This window comes from Limulus polyphemus, unplaced genomic scaffold (genome assembly GCF_000517525.1).
Source record: "Limulus polyphemus unplaced genomic scaffold, Limulus_polyphemus-2.1.2 Scaffold145, whole genome shotgun sequence".
NCBI classification, from domain to species: domain Eukaryota; kingdom Metazoa; phylum Arthropoda; class Merostomata; order Xiphosura; family Limulidae; genus Limulus; species Limulus polyphemus.
The window spans coordinates 426,499-445,122 of NW_013665755.1; the positions used below are offsets into that span (position 1 = coordinate 426,499).

At 31.9% G+C, this 18,624-nt stretch overlaps 1 long non-coding RNA gene across 1 annotated transcript; it reads left to right on the forward strand.

Moving 5' to 3' along the window:
* The first annotated feature begins 523 nt into the window (after positions 1-523).
* On the forward strand, positions 524-3,137 carry LOC111083836. Its single transcript, XR_002609278.1, has 3 exons — positions 524-610; positions 1,521-1,652; positions 3,004-3,137. It is a non-coding gene; the product is annotated as an uncharacterized LOC111083836 (long non-coding RNA).
* Positions 3,138-18,624: the final 15,487 nt, after the last annotated feature.

An 18,624-nucleotide genomic window follows, 5' to 3' on the forward strand; every position in this document is an offset into this window, starting at 1 on the left:
TGTGTAAAAAGGCTTATATTACGAAAAATGAAAAACTGTAAAAATGTATATATATAACATAGAAAGCTTTGGTTATCAAACATCTGATTTTCGTCATCAACTTGTCTGTAAAGATAATAAAACAGTCTTTGTTTTCACATCGAAAAAATAAATATGTACTTCTAGCTTTAACAGTTTATTTTTTCTGCTAGTAAGTTGTGAGTATAAAACATAAACATTCCAACTCAAAATGATTCTAGCCCTGATATGTTGTGTATAGTAACCGATTGGTATAAAACTAAGAAAAAGTTTGGTTAACATCTGTAACCTATAAGTTTCAACTATAACGTGTTACACATTCTTTTTGAAAAAAAGATAGTCTTATGATTACATTTATCTAATATTTACGAACAGTTCTCCAATCACGAGACTCTACTTTGCACGCTATGCGTCAAGGTACACTTTACTGATGGGCAAGTTGTTTTCGCGCATTGACGTTTTCCTAAATGTGTTATCCAGGTGTTGTATAAAATAACAGTTGAATCTTACTCGATACTCACTTGGCTTTCATACAGTTTCAGACCCTGCTAGATATTAACGTCTAAGAAGATTGTTTCATCCGTTTCTTCAGGTTAGTTATCTACCTTTTTTATGCATAAAAAACATATGCATAATGGCCGGCGATGAAAGCTTTCATTTCCGAAATTTCTTTTCATATTCAATATCACGAGTACTCATAAACCAATCATTATATTAAGAAGTTAATATCCTTCTTGAAAACGTAACATAAATTTATTAGTAAATCAATAAAATAGTTTGTCCAGTTTTTTTTACAAACACAGAAAAATATAATATTCCAAAAATAATATACTTTTTAAATAGATTTTACGAATGGTAAGCTATTTTACTAGTAAAAAAATTTAAGGCATAGAAATTTGTTGTTAGAACAAATTTTATCTTCAAATTTAGTTAGAAACGTTTAAGCGTAATTGTGATGTAGAATAAATGGCCGTAGTATGATATGCAAATACATTATGTAAAATTAAAACATTATCCACAATTCTAACCTCAACAAAATGAAACTCAAAGATGACATCCATTTAAATCAGGTTTAATGATCAAATTATTAAACTATCGGTTTAAATCGTAAGTGGTTTTGTTCTTTGTTTTTTGTTTTAGTATACTCATGACTGTTTATGTAACGGTAACTTTTCTTTAAGATTTTAACGTAAAAAAATTCAGCTTTATTATGTTTATCATGCATGAAAAGGTAATCATATCTTACACAAATATTTACTATAGTTTCGTATTTCAAGGAATTTTTTCTCATGTAATGTTTTACGACATTATCGAAATTAAATATAAATATCAATATATAACAAATAGAAAGAGTTATATTTCTTGAACTAAACTGTCAGCTAACCTTTTATATGTTTCACATAATTCTTCCATTTTTTTAAACAATATTTTAAAGGCGTGTCGTTTATTTTTGGCCGATGATTATTAACTTTCTTAATTAAGTGTTAAATCTGTGTTTATAGACCTGCACTGGAACATCTCAAGGAAGACTAAAATATGAAACTGAAAATCTGGTACATACACCTGATTCCATGCCTCTTCTTAATAATGATGTCTGAAGACGTTGTGTCGAAATCTGTTGGCATTTGTATAATGTAAGTATTTTGTCATATCTTCTCACAAACACACACACACATATGTATATATAGTGTTTATTTAATATATCATAACTATTATAACAATATTTAATCACAGTTTGGCAAATATAATTCAAAGTAAAAATCTCCAGTTATTAGTAACTCTAAATAAAAATAATGGATAATTAAGGAGTAAGCAGGTAGGTATGTAACAGAAAAAACGGTTATTTTTTTAAGTGATGTGATTGCACTTTGACACCTTTAATTACTCCCACGTCACTTTGAGAACTTCATTTACCCTCTACCAAATAACTGAAGAAATGCAATAAAAAATCCGAACAAACATATAAAAAAAATTAGGCAACAAGTTTAATGCAGCAATATAAGTTCCTTTTTTTTTAAACATACACGCAGAAACCAAATATTTCGTACATCCGACCAGTGTTATTTAAGACGTACAAAACAGATATTAAAACATCAATGGTAAAGGTAAAAATACCCCGATACTGATTAGTGCAATAGTGCTAACTTTGAAGGGCACAAAGTTTCATCAAAGATAACAATAAGGTATTCGATTGAAACTTTTACTTAAACCCTTAAAAAATCATTTAGATTCTTACATCTATTAAAATATTAACCATTTGTACAAAAAGCACTTCGAGCCTCTTATTTAAGTAAAATATATTAATTATTACTTAATTGTACATACAGTATAAAGGCTTTTGCCACAGCTTAATAATCGCTTAAAAATCTACAATATATTAAAATTGTTTTTAATGCTATTCAAAAAGAAAAACGCCCGGCATGGCCAGGTGGATAAGGCGCTCGACTTGCAATCTAAGGGTCGCAGATTCGAGTCCCCGTCCCACCAAACATGCTCGCCCTTTCAGCCGTGGGGGCGTTATAATGTGACGGTCACTCCCACTATTCGTTGCTAAAAGAGTAGCCCAAGAGTTGGCGGTGGGCGGTGATGACTAGCTGCCTTCCCTCTAGTCTTACACTGCTAAATTAGGGACGGCTAGCGCAGATAGTTCTCGTGTAGCTTTGCGCGAAATTCAAAATCAATCAAATAAACAAACAATACAAAATAGAAAATTATATATATATATATATACAATGTAAAATAAAACATTAAAATGTTTTTATCTTGTAGTTATTGTTTTTATAATATTTTATATTTATAGGTTGAAATAATAAATAATTTGTTTTACAACATATATCTAAATACCCCTATTTAAATACTTGTTTGTTTATTCAATATAATACAAGAACAAAATTATATCTATATCTTAACTAGATCTATTTTAAATTTATCTAATATATTTGTCAAAAGTCACTCTAAGCTTATTATTTTATTATTATATCCTAGAAACTGTGGGCAGTGTAAAAACATGTACGGAGGGTATTTCATGGGTCAACTGTGCGCTGAAGAATGTGTTATTTCCCGCGGACTGCGACTTCCAGACTGCAATGATCCTAACTCGATAGGACGATATCTTCATCGACTGTTCTAGGCCTTGCTGATCGTCTTATATTAGTCCAAATATTTTTGTTTCGAAAAGTTGTGAAGCATTTACTAGTCTAAAGCAACCTAAAAATATTAGCAAAAAATTATAAATTTTCTGCTTGTACTTTATTTATCACTGTATGAATTAAATGAATTAAAGTTTGAAAATTTGCAAATCATTCAAGAGTTATTTTTCAAGTAGACTTTTAATTATTCTGAAATGGTGTCTAGCAATAACGTCGTCAATAAAAATGGCACCAGAAGAAATGAAAAGTGGGGGATATAATGATACACTGAAATCACACCAATAATAATGGCTCCATAATGACGACACTGATAAAAATTACTTCTGTAACAACAGAAGATGTGAATTTTTTTATTATACCTACGTAAAAATGATAAATGTAAAATTTGTCTGTATTTTTTCTCTTTCGGGAAGAAAAGATGCCTTATTCAGTACAGTTTTCCCTATTTTGCATTATTTTCGGTTCAATTTTCACTGATACCATTTTTTCCAGGAACCATCCTGGAATGGTGAGTTAAAGAGTTTTGTTCTATAACACTCGCATTTAGTGTAATATGAGTTGAAAGTCGTGGTTAGGTACATTTATCGTAACATATATTGGTTTGTGAATTTGTTTGAAGTGTTTCATTCGTCTTTCAATTATGCCAGCTTTTTTCTTCATATCGTAAGTACAATAATAGTTATAGTAGAAATGGGCCAGTGCAATACAAATTACAATCTCAAACACATTGCAAAAGACATGTAAACAAATCTTTATAAACACTTTACACACACTATTTATTAATAAAGAAACTAACTACAAAGTAACAAGCCACCAAAACAATCTGACCATCTGACTGACTAACGTTGTTGGAAAGGCATTATTCTCTTCTGCCTTCACATTATGCAGATCTAAGTGCACATGATTGGATTAAGCTACTCTGGCTAAAATCGTTTTTTTTTATAACTTTGGTAATAACAAGTAATAACGATAGCCATTATGCAAGATTACTAAAGAGCTAACAATACACTAGTAGCCATCTTATAAGATTATGAGCACGTTCTGTGAGTTGCCAAGTAACAACCCTCCGTCATATCACGTGTGGGTGCACGATTGTTTATGCGCACGCGCTACGTGATCAACCTGTAGTTGTATCAGCTAGATAAAAAAACGTGAGCGCCGTTGGTTCTCCAGATCTAGTTTCTAACTATGATCTAATCTTTGAAAGCGAAGTTTTCAGTTTTATACATTTGACTCGAGGGTTCTATGTTGGATAAAGCAATCATAGCAGTCGGTGCCTAAGACGTGAGGACGAATGCTACTACTGCCGAAGTCTGATACGGCTTTGCTCGAGCGTTCTGGACTGAAAACAAGAATAATAAGTTGTATAATTTATCTTTGCTTTATTTTCAAACTAAGTATGACCTATTAACATCTAAGGTTGTATTTTAAACAGTGCGATTTTTGAAATATGCTTTTCAAGGAAACAAAACGAGAGAAAAGGAGAAAATCTTATGTTGATAACCTTGAAAAGTCTTTGCTCCAGCGAAGAGAGTATTACTGCAAGAATAGAGATAAGATTAGTCATTAATCCAGCCAAAGAATAGGCTGACATCCTAACTAGATAGAAAAAAAAACTATAGAAAAAGTATCAGCAAAAACCAGGAAATGTCCAGAGATAGCTCTAAGAAAAGCTACAAGAAGGATAGGACTAGAGCCCAGTCACTCTCGAGACTTAGCACCAAGAAAAGCTATGAGAAAAGTGTAAAACATTTTTAATTAAAAAAATTAGGAAGTAGGAATGGAAGTACCAAAAAGTAAGGAAGCAATGTGGGAATGGGCCAGATAAAATTACAACACTTGGTGGTTTTTGACACAGCGCATGTTAAAGAGGCTTCAATTCAGAAATAAATTATAGGGGTTCCTTAAGTAGCTCACGGAATCGTATAGTATTAAAATAAGATAATAATAGTGATTTCAACGGCTGTAAGCAATATTAAAAATATTTTTGTGATATACAGTAGCAAAAATTATGTTTTACACACCATGTTAATGGTAATATATGCTCCAAAGTTGTATTTTAACACAACAGTTATAGAGAAAATATATGATGTAATTTGGATAACTTCGTCCTTGAAGTTTCTAATGTGTAAAGTGTTTGTGAAAATGGTAAGACATGGTGGAATATCCACAACATTAAGCGTATCAACATTTGGATGGTACACTTCTTCACTCATAAAGTGGTCAGTAGGGTTAATAACTTAGATGTGTGCTCCTTTCTACAGCACTTATATTCGGGAAGAACATTTGTAGAAACTATGTTCATAACTGAAAAAAGAAACATCAACTTTCACCAGTTTAAGTCATTTCAGGATGGTTACCAAGATCAGATGGGTTGTTGAGCCTGAAAATTGGAGGATAAAAAAAACGGAGAGCCTTGAATACGACCATGCCTAATTCTCAAATCTACTTTACTGGAGATTACGTAAGAGTTTTTAGGTTTCTGGCCAGCACTAACCAAAACACTGGAGTAAGAGAAAAGACTTGCAGAGGAAAGAGTTGAGAAAGAGAGGCTAACCTCACAGCTGTATGTATGGCTGCATTCAACTTTTCTTGGTATTGTTTTACTTTACGAAGATGTTCGATCGGCTAAATAGTGAACCCCAATAACATGGAACACCTTTCAGAAAATAGCAATCATATTCCATCCCAAGCTTGACTGTAATCACTTGTGAATCAATCTTCAATTAAAGCATATAGCACTAAAAGTCTACTCCCTGTGGACCTCATATGATACAAGATCAGTTCGTCACGCACTACGTGTCCGATATTGTGGATCTCCTATGACACAAGATCAGTTGCTCACCTGTTACGTGTTTGGTATTGCTGTTAATGCTATGGGGCAAACACAGTAGAATGCTTTCTTGTGTTTCCTTTGTATTATCTATACCAATTTCCTCCAATACTAATACCACATGAGCAGTTAATATATAAAGCTGATCAGGATTGCAATGGTGCTGAGAAAAGTGACAGAGATGATTAAATGAAAATATTGTAAATTTGTTTGGCTGCTAGGCAGATTACAAAATATTAACATATGTATATATATATCATGTAATGTACAAATAATATCTACTGATACTCTTTTGCTGATTCTGTCGTAAAAATCGCTATAATGAAATATGATGATTTGATGTTTCCACCTGTCACCATATGAGCTGATATATATATTATCGGATTTGTTCATAAACATGTCGAACATTTTTCTGTATCCATTTCAGAATTACTTAACACAGAGCATGTACTCTAATCAACCATACGAAGTTATCTACCTTGATAGTTTTTTTATTTATCAGCATAAACTAATTTTGGATAAATCATGGATTAAACATGTATCTCACTATCATTTGCGTTATTAAGAAACAAGTTGAAATAAGCCAAAGTTTGGCTAGGTAAATGGATTTCTAAGCTGTGATAATGGTATAATATTGACAATTATAGTGTTTTTTATATAATAATCAAAGTTCAAAGCAAGCATATAACGTACAGCATCATTTAATAATAATTTAGTTGAACTTTTCGCTTAAAATGAAGATAACTTACAATCTGATCCTTTACCTGACGGAAGATGTTTGATTAAGATTAGCTAAATCTGTTTAAAATGGTAATTACAAATTTTAGAAAGTTATTTATATACTGACATATATTTATAATTAAGGTTTACGCAAATGCTAAGGCTGATTTAACCAATTCTATTCCAAACATAAGTTTTACTTTCAAATTATCAAATAGACAAGTTTGTTCACAACTAGATCTAAAACACCAAGTAAAGTCAACTTACGTCAACTTTGAAAGTCAAGAGAAAACAATAACAAAGGAAAAACTTTACAGATAGACCTCTGTTTCCAGAATTAGACTCATACATAATTATAAAACTTTGTTATTGAGTTATACAGAACCAAATATGCATATCGTGATACAAGATACAAATCTACAAGTGTGTAATTCCACATCTAGATGTGACATGTGTTTGGGGAATTATTCAACAACGTCAAATTTCACGTTTAAAGAATTTCCAACAGTTAAATTTAAACAGAATGGGGAAATTTTTATGATACTCCCTTTCTTTTAATAGTTTACTAAGGAGCTGTGTTAAAAACTGGCAATTAATATCTATAAAATTTAATTTAGTTACTCATTACTGAACTCAACTACATCATGGTTATTAACTCAAAATACAAGAAAATAATAAATATAACAAAATTATGATAGAATAATTACGGAAACATTCAAAACTTCAAACATAGTAATAAAACTTAAATCACATAAGGTATACAGAAACTGAAAACGACATACAACACAAGTTATATGTAGATAAAACAACATTATTCTAAATATAAATAAAAACACACGCATATATATATATATAAAATTAAATACAAATAAACAAACATACAAAATTACTACAGCTAGTAAACATAATTACGTGTATATGTATACAACAAAAAATACAAAACTATTCTGTTGCCAACTATCACTCCTGTCCGATCTGCTTACCAACAATGAGTTACTGCTTTCTTTTTCCACTGTGTGGTGGAAATTCCACTTGGCCAAGTAGTTTTCTCTGGTTGTTGACGTTTAATGTTCACAGTTTAGCTAATCACCCAAGAAGTGAGCGGGATAGACTACTTCGCTGTATGTCAGTTTCTGTACCGATATTTGTACTGGAACATGATCTTTATAGACTTATTCCATTGGTTTAACAGCAATAAACGCAGGTCAAAAACTACTGCCAGAGTATCCAAAAAAAAAGAAAGAAAAAGGAATCTTACCACAACATAGGAAATAATCAGCTATTTCTCAACTTATAAAATCAGGAGTCCTTGACAATGATATATATATCGATATTACTGAAAGACTGTATACTTTAGAGTCTATTAACATTAACTTCTAGCAGACCAACGACAAATTTTAGTCCACTTCTACAGTAAATGATGCTTTTACAGAAGTGAAGTAGTGTATTGGAAATTTAGGAAATCCAAGCTAATTTGCTACTGTAATTTAAAACAATTTTTTATATTGCCACAAAAACAATTGTTAATGCTGTTTGTCATAAGGTTTAATTGTGTTGCTAAGGTAATTTGTTCCTAGTAAATCATATTTTAATTAAGGTGGAACGTTTGCATTACTTTAGCAATGGTCTTCTTTACTTGTTCTTACAACGGTAGAAACCGGGTTTGGATACCCGTGGTGGGCAGAGCGCAGATGTTCTATCGTGTAGCTTCGTGCTTAATTACAAACAAGTAATCTTCTATTAAAATTTATTATATAGCTGTTCTAGCAATAAAATCGACTGCAAAATTTAATTACTTTGTTGATATGGAATATATGTCGAGAAACATTCATGAGTTTCACGTTCACAGCTGTTTGTGACAAATAAAGTTGCTTGAATTGTATTGAGAATGACCGGCGGCTGTAAGATAGATCTTAAACAGAAAAAATGGAAGACAGAAAGGTAAACACTCAAGCAAACGTAGAATCCAATAATCAAATTTCATCATGTATATATATATTTATATATATATATAGATATTAAAAGTATTACAGTTCACTCATTCATTTCTTGTTTTATACAAAGTAACGATATCATGCTCTTTACATGTTTCGACGTATATCTTGCGTCATCCTCAGGAGTGTAATGTTCTGCAAAAATAACTGTATAAATAAGTGATATTTTACCACTTTTTAACGTTGTACAGTAAGTTATTATTTTAATATTTTATTTTAAAAATTTGGAGGCTGGAAACAATCTCATTTTATTGAATTGTGTATAAAATAATCGTTGTTTTTAAATATAATTTTTTAGTTTTTGCAATTGAACATTACACACGTGCTAATAAAACACCTTGAAAAAAATAATAAGTGCATTGACCGGATTGAAAGTTCAATTATGTTCAATGGCTTATCTTCAACATTAGCGATTTCTAAGCTGTTTCTTCAGTGAATATTGTTGAAGTTTTTATACTTATATGTTATAAAAATATATCTGAAACTGTCTATCACTAAAACTACTATTTTAAAATCTATTGGCAAAAACCTCATTAGCTACATCGTTGGGTTTGATATTGAGTAAATTGTAAATTATTTTAAACTTTTATTAAATGATTAATTTCCCAGTCCATGTAAATATATTTCCCAAGCAACTTCTGAACAACTTATAGAAAGGTCATCAAAATTATATATGTTAATTTTAAATGTTGAAATAATGAGCAGAAGAGTGACAAAAATGTTTTGCATCATTGTGAATATAGCAATATGAGCGTCAAATTTCAGCTTGATATGAACATTTAGTAAGAGTAGATTAGGAAAATAAATAACTTGATTGGTGGAAAAATAAATTTGTAAGCTGCTCAATATCAAACCCAACAATGAAGTTAATGAGGTTTGGTAAATAAATTCTAAGATACTACTTTCAATCATAAACGAATCTTAGATATATATATATATATATATATTTATGACATCAATTTTTGTTTGTTTTTTTAAGCTAAGCACAAAATTACTCAATGGGATATCTGTGCTCTGCCCAACACGAATATCGAAACCCGGTTTCTAGCGTTGGAAGTTCGCAGACATATTGCTCTGCCACTGGAGGGCTTTTATGACATAGGAATTAAAAAACAACTTGAAAAAATGAGCACTGAGGAAACAGTGTTATTGAATTACGATCAACAAACTTACTTAGAAAGTTGCATTTCTTATCAAAATATTTCAATTTCTTTCATAAGCATGGAACATTTTAACACTGAAAATAATGAATTTATGTTATCTTATTCATATCAATGCAGTTTTTGTAATTACATATTTAGGAAAATAATGCTGGTTAAATAGAAGGTATTGGAGTATTTGGCTTTATATTTTAAGATTTGTTCTTCCCTGGTAATTATAAAATTTTAAAGCAAATATTCTTAAATACTTATGTATATATATAAAAGTATATACGAATATTTCATATTAAAACTATAAAAAACATAGAGCTTTTGACAGAAGGACCTATCGAAAGCGATATAATTTAACTTAATTTTTGTGATTTGTGAACATTTTTGTAATAAAATGTTTTATTTGTTTACAGACCATCCCTGTTATATTTACATATAAAAAAATTGCGAAATATAAGTTATTTTTTAGAGCTTCCATACCCAATCTTATATCGGGGTAATTATATGGTATCTATGCTCTCGTCCATTGGTTTTAAAGCTTCAATACCCAATCTTGTATTGGGGTAATTGTATGGTATTTATGATTTTGTCCATTTTTTTACCGATTGTCTAATAAACTATGCCACAGAACCAATTATTTTTAAAATCATTTAAGGATTACTTTTCTGCCGTATTTCAAGAAATACATCACATTGCGCGTATGAAGTATTTGTCTTTGTGATTTAAGAGTAAATAAGCCTATCATGAGTTAGCATGCTGTAACTCACAGTTTTAGCTGACTATTTAATATACTTAAGGAGTGAAGGGGGGAGTCACACCTTTGAACTCCTGCCAAGTTTCTTTACCTTTCTCTGTTTCCAAAGTCATGAGGTGAATTCATCTGTCCGAAATATATGAAATCAGAAGACGTAACCAATTAATAAAATAAACTCATGTGATATGTTTATTTCATTGAATACATACAGAAAACTAGAATTTTCATCAATATTAACACGTGAAAGCGTGTTAACGATGCTACAAAACTACCATTGCACCTTTAACTTCTTCGTGTTTAAGAAATATATTCTTCTAGCATGCTCTTTGAAAAAAGTAAACTTTTATTCTGTATATTGATTGAAAGTATACTTAGTTTTAATAGCTTACTTTCGCACAATAGTAATTTGAACATTTTTGATATCACTAGTTTTGAAGGGAAAAGTAAGCACTAGCGCATAAGTATAGACGTACTGCTGAATAAACTTGGACAATTTCATTCAGTATATCAATGATCTAGGTTGTGGTGTGACTGTTGAAAAATATTTTACTTATTCAGAATTGTAAGAGGCTATAGTGAAACTAGGTAGGTAATTGTTGATAGTGTGACTGTTGAAAAATATTTTAATTATTCAGAATTGTTGGAGACTACAGTGAAACTAGGTAGGTAATTGTTGATAGTGTAACAGTTGAAAAATATTTTAATTATTCAGAATTGTTGGAGACTACAGTGAAACTAGGTAGGTAATTGTTGATAGTGTAACAGTTGAAAAATATTTTAATTATTCAGAATTGTTGGAGACTACAGTGAAACTAGGTAGGTAATTGTTGATAGTGTAACAGTTGAAAAATATTTTACTTATTCAGAACTGTTGGAGACTACAGTGAAATTAGGTAGGTAATTGTTGATAGTGTAACAGTTGAAAAATATTTTACTTATTCACAACTGTTGGAGACTACAGTGAAACTAGGTAAGTAATTGTTGATAGTACCATGTGTTAATTATTTATAATTAAAAAAAATACTTAGAAAGTTGCATTTCCTTGTGAAAATATTTCAGTTTCTGTCATCAGAGTCGATTGTTTTTATTCTATAAGTATGAAATATGTGCCATCTTATTCGTATCAAAGCAGCTTACCATTATATGAATGTTTTCTTAATTACGAAATTCGAAAAAAAAAAGTCATGTTGGTTAAATAGAAGGTACTGGATGTTTAGTGTTACATCTCGTGATTTGAATAATTACGTTTCAAATTTGTAAAGAAATGGGAGAGAACAAGAAAACATCAAATGCTATAATTTTATTTGACAAGTTTTTGCATTAAACGTGGAATTGAATGGGCCTACTTTCACACACGAAATACCAAAAGATGGATACCGGCTATTTGTAGTTAGCTAGGAGTTAATATTTCAAACTATAGCGTTACTCTAGTTTGTTCAGAAAAGACGAAATTGTTTCAAAATCGTTGCAGTCAGGCATCATAGTGCCATCAAACTGAATACAGGCTTCAGCACACTTGCTTCCATCGAAGTAAGCTCCGTAGAACCGTTTACACTGTCCGCAGTTCTTGATACACAGCGGCACTGGATCGAATCCTTCCACCAAGAAGTTGGCATAGTAAGAGGTTAATAGCAGCATTAGACAAATTTTGATAGTGATACTTGTGGAGAACATCTGTTTCAGAATGAAGAAATGAAACCAAATTATTTAACACTACTGGGAAAAGATGTTATTATCACTGTATAGTATTATTAAAATTACTGGCAAAAACACAACAGAATTTTAGAATCAGCAGAATTTGACCATGAAAGCAGTTCATTGCATTTTTGTTATTGATCTAAATGTTATAACCTACTTGTGAAAATATATTGAAATGCATATTTAATATTTTAGGCATTTTTAATCAATTTACAAAGTTTAGTAACTTGGCACTACGAGATATCTAATAAATTTAACATAAAACATAGGGGTCGGTTAACATGCATGTCAGCCATTGTGAGTACTATAAAACACATCCCAAAATTATCATTTTAAAATTGTCTTTCTTACGTGCATTAATAAAAAGAAATGTGTATTATTTCTTCTATTTTTTAAAGTGTTCAGAAATTCGCCTATTTTTAGGTGAGTTTTACTCGCGTACAGGATTTTGTTGAATGGTCTGAAAGAGTTTGTTCTCAGGGTTTACTTACATGATCAAGGACTGAGCATCTCTTACAGTAAAATAACCTTTTATTATATTTTAACATTATATCGAAACACAAGAGCTCAAATGGATCATAAAGATTATTAAAAATAAAGATAACTTGCGTGTACTATATTATTACACCTGTAATGTTGACTAATGAATGTGGGCGTTTTATGCGAATTTTTATCATATAAAACAAAATATTCGAATTAATTAAACACGCAAGATATGAAAAGCAAAACCAGGTAAATACATATACAATACGTGTACTGTAGATGTATTTCTTAAATATTTTAGAGGCTGCTAACTGAAATAAAAATGTTCTAATTATCACATTATATTAGAAACTTCATTAAAATATCATTGTGCAGTGATAATTCTCCAATGTTATATATACAAGCAATTTTTTTTCCAAAGCACTTGCACCTTTTGAGTTTTCTACCCGTATTCATTTTTCGTGTATTTCAGATTTTCCACTACTGATGTATGGAAAAAGGCATCCTTTCTTTTTAATCTTTTGCCTAAAATCCTTCGTTTGACCTCAACAATACTGTTGTAAACTTCTTGTCTTTTTCTGAATGCTAACGGCGGTAAAGCTTACTAGCTATGTAACTGTCCAAACGTTAGGATTTCAGATAATGTAACTTGCTCAACGTAAGTGAGAGAGAATATTCACAAATAAAACCTCTAATAAATCTGTGTTTGTAAAGACTGAAATGTTATCAAAATTGTTACTTTTGGCTAAATACGCCTTTAAATTAACAAAAAACTCACCTATACCTCAGAATTGTGGGGCAAACATGCTTATGCCTGCTACAATATATTTTATTGTGCAGAAGCACGTATTTATACATTTGAGTAAGTAATTAAAACGGCATCAATTAATAATTGCTTTTTAAAATACGCAAATGAAAATGAATGGATGTTTGTATTATTACATCTTGTGTAATGATTACAAAAAATTGTGTTCAAATATTTTTACAAATGTTTCAGGTCGTGCAAAGGTTGATCACCCTAGATGTAAATTATTATAAAGCTCAAACTAATTCTTGTTTCTTTGTTTAAAACGTCGCGCAGCTATACAAAAGGGTTAAATGATAGTAGCCGTCTTAATCTTGAATCGATAGACTAGCATCGTTGGATCCACAGCTTAGGCACGCTAACCAGTCAACTACGCCCTGTTACACACTAATCTTAATATAATATTTATTATTATAATTTAATTTTTATGCTTTTATAGAAATCAGTTTGTCCAAGCTAAGGTTTAAGGAAGCTAGCTTTAAAAAAAAAGGTAACATTGTTTAGAAACAAAAATAATAAAAGTCAGTAAAAGGGGTTTAAAATTGATAAAAATGTGCTCCTGGAGTCATCGTTTCAGGCTATTGAACTTAGTAACAGTCTTTCCTTTCATTGAACTAGAGGGAATAGTAATATTAAACGTTTACCGTGCAAAGTATATCTGTTGGTGATTTTGTAAAAAGTATAAGTATATTTTTTGTTTTACTTATATATCAACAGATAGATCTTACAGCCATGACAATGAACGCTTATTCTTAATATTTTACGAATGCATTTGACACTAGATTTCAATGAACATTTTAAGTACTAAGGAAAGTTTTTCCCTTTACTTACTTTTCTGCTAAGAATGAAGGCTTGTATGAAAAATCTTGTCGTAGCTGAAGCTAATAATACCTCTTTCACTCTGAAGTTTTGTATCATCTGAAAACGAAGTCGACTTTATAAGGGAGAGAGATTCCAGAGGGTGCATGTATAACGGTCAGTATGAGGTCCATGTCTGAAAGTATGACCGTGGGACATCATGGACTTCTTCGAAGGAGCACCATAACTCCCGTGGATTGTTAGGATGGCCTAAGAACGTGAACAAAATACACTTATTAGCTATGTTCTTATTTTTCGGCTGTTGAAACAAAGGAGATTAGTTTCTACTGGGAAAGACACGACATGCGGTAGCTTTCAAGATTTTCAAGATTAACTTAATATATGAAAACCCGTTGTTAAAAAAAATATTATAATTGTATATACAAAAGCTTTTGAGAAGGTCGTGTTTTGCAAAGTAGAACAAAATAATAATATAACTTTTTGTTTATTTTAGTTTTATTATACTTTTAAAACGTTAAATTTGTAACAACATTATGGACCGTATAATTCATAAATTGATGTACTCCGAAGTCATTTTTTTAAAAACTATAGTGAGATATTTCAAGCATAATCTTTGTCTTGTCACTGGTAGTTTATGTGTCGCGGGTTCAGATCCTCCATCCCACCAAACATCCTCGTCCTTTCAGCCGTGGGGCGTTATAATGTGACGGTCAATCCCTTTATTCGTTGGTAAAAGAGTAGCCCAAGAGTTGGCGGTAGGTGGTTATGACTAGCTATCTTCCCCCTTTCACTGCTAAATTAGGAACGGCTAGCGCAGATAGCCCTCATGTAGCTTTGCACGAACATCCAAACAAACTAAACTTAGTATTTACTAGTATAAATTTATAATTGGTGAATTATGTGCTCAAAAGTGATTATCTTTTATTAACAGAAAAAATATAATTTTGGGGAAAAGAATGAAATTATCATATTATTTTCAGTATATACCATGATGGACTGTGATGACAAATAAATCAATTTTCATAGTTACAAACTAGGAAGCCATTTTACATTTCTTCGTACAAGCGTTGTTACCTCGTGACGGTTAAAATATAAGAAATATTAGAACATTATCTTCTTGTGCCTTTGGCCTGACATGGCCAGGTGGTTAGGGCGCTCGACTCGCTATCTATGGGTCGCGGTTTCGAATCTCCATCACACCAAACATGCTCGCCCTTTCTGCCGTGGGGGCGTTATAATGTGACGATCAATCCCACTATTCGTTGGTAAAAGAGCAGCCCAAGAGTTGGCGGTGCGTGGTGATGACTAGCTGCCTTCCCACTGCTAAATTAGGGACGGCTAGCGCAGATAGTCCTCGTGTAGCTTTGGTCGAAATTCAAAAACAAACAAATTCTTGTGCCTTTATCTTAAGTAATTTTTCTTCTAGCTCGTCGCGTCTTCCCCAAAAATTTAAATTTAGTTTTAACTGGCCAACAAAAGGCTTTAACGAACGAAGGCTTTTGTGTACAGTGCACTCAAAGTTTTATTACTGATTAGATAAAAGTGAATGAACGAATTCACAAACAAAGTCTGCATTTTTAGCGAATTATATCTATTGGTTATTTTGTAATGCATAAAAATACCTTTTTTTCCTGCTTTACACATATGATGGTAGTTCTTAGTTGGATAGTTTTCGTACATTCTCGCAAAACTACGCAAGAACTATGTGTGATATACTTATCCCTAGTTTTGAATTAATAGACTGTAGGATAGGCATCAAGTTAATGTCACACCCACCACTACCAAATAGCGGGTTACTTTAATCAAATAGTGTGACTTGATCGTTACTTTTACAACACACACACACACATATTTAGGAACCAAAAGAGCGAAGCGCGATTATTTAACGTTAACAGGGCGCAAAACAAAGAACCTCAAACACACGGTCCAGTACATTAACCACTGGTATATGGCATTTTGTTTCAAAAACTTGTACACGTACTATTAGTTATTATAAACTTTCAGTAACGTTGTGTGATACATTCTTGTTCACATGGGATCCACATTAGTGTAATTTGATCAATTTTACATGTGACCGTCAGGGGTTTTAGTTGAGCCTAAGGTATAACTATGTGATAAACATTTTATGTGAACCTGAATTCATGGTGACAGTTGCTTTAGAAGTCATAGGAAATGTGATTCGATAAAACGGTTTTGTAATTAGGTTTATTTAATAGCTTGTCGTTACTAGAACATGACGCTTTACTTTTATCTTTCAAACCCTACCAAGTTATATACGAACGGAAAAGTTAATCAAAAAAAGAAGAGTGGAAAAGTCGGCGATAGGAGGACTAGTGTTTTTAAATCAATTAATTTTATGCCTAATTTATATATAATACTAATATATCATTAATTCATTTATATATGTTTGTCAAAAATTATCTAGGCTGCAAACACACTATTTAGCCATAAATCCTCATAAGTAAAAATGATATTTAGTTTCAATTCTACGTAAAATGTCATTTAATTGGATGCTTAATTTTGTTACACCATTCAGACAATCTACTTCTTCCCTACTATAATGTTGGCGGAAATTTTATCAATGCTCCCTTGTCCATTAGGATCTACACTTAATATTTGTTTATTTGTTGAACATTCGAGCAAAGCTACTGGAGAGCTATCTGTGCAAGCTGCTCCTAATTAGAAGTGGTTGGCTAGAAGGAAGGCTGCTAGTCAACACCACCCATCGACAGCCCTTGGGACACTCTTTACCAACAAATAGTGAAACTGGCAATCACGTTATAGCGCCCCTACTGCTGAAAGGGCGAGCATGTTCGGAAACGATTTCGATACTGCGACCCACAAACTGCTAGTCGAGCTCACTAACCACCAGGCCATAACAGGATTTGTACTTAATAAAAAATATGCACATTAAAATTATAAATATCTAGAAGAGACTGTTAGAAGTATTTAGCGCAGCGTATACTTATTTGGGTTAGGTTCATAACTTTATTCACCAAATATAACCAAAGATGAATGAAAGAACGATTAGAACGTTATCATTAATAATACTGAAATAGTTAAAGCGTTCACTAGATCAATACTGTGTTTTGCCAAGTAGTGTAAAAACAGCGAATCATTCAATTATGGAGTACATAAGCAGTAATATTTGTACATTGGTGTTGTTGTTTTCTTTCGTATTTATAGAAACACTTTTGCGAAACGACAGTTTACGGCTATTCTTTATTTCACATAACGTGTGCAAAGAAAAACAATGAGTTTACAAACTATGCAAAATACTATTGACACTTTTGATGTATTATATAACCACAATTTGAAAAAAGAAGAAGAAACGTTCCTGTTAAGTATGAAAGTGTGCACAAAATTTGAGTAATGCTATAAATGAGGACATTGGCCACACCTTTTCACAGTTTTAAGCCACAGCACACGAAATGTTCTCATTGATACAAAGGTACCCATTAAACGTAACTTTCGTTTGGCGTCGGCTCACATATTTTGTTACTTATCTTCTCGCTCACGTGAGCTCCCATTCATGCCATCAAGTAAACAAAATTTAAACATCTTCCAAAATCGAACCGATTCTCCGACTACTTATCCACTTACATTCATTTTGGGGGATTATACTCAAGTTACTCTGTCAAATTTCATTGAAACTGATTCAACCAGCTCTCACATAGCAACTTGTGACACCAGACAAACGACTCTATTTTATGAATATAAAGTTGAAACGAATTTGCCAGTTATCTTTGATTCAAGTAGACGGTTAAGTAAAATATCACGAGTTAAGTGAGTACAGGAGCAATATTACCTCTAGGTTCAACTCGTGGAGTACTGGAGCAATATTACTTCTAGGTTCAACTCGTGGAGTGCAGGAGCAATATTACCTCTAGGTTCAACTCGTTGAGTGCAGGAGCAATATTACCTCTAGGTTCAACTCGTGGAGTACAGAAGCAATATTACTTCGAAGTTCCACTCGTGGAGTACAGGAGCAATATTACTTCTAGGTTCAACTCGTGGAGTACAGGAGCAATATTACCTCTAGGTTCAACTCGTGGAGTACAGAAGTAATATTACTTCGAAGTTCTACTCGTGGAGTACAGGAGCAATATAACCTCTAGGATCAACTCGTGGAGTACAGGAGCAATATTACCTCTAGGTTCAACTCGTGGAGTACAGAAGTAATATTACTTCGAAGTTCTA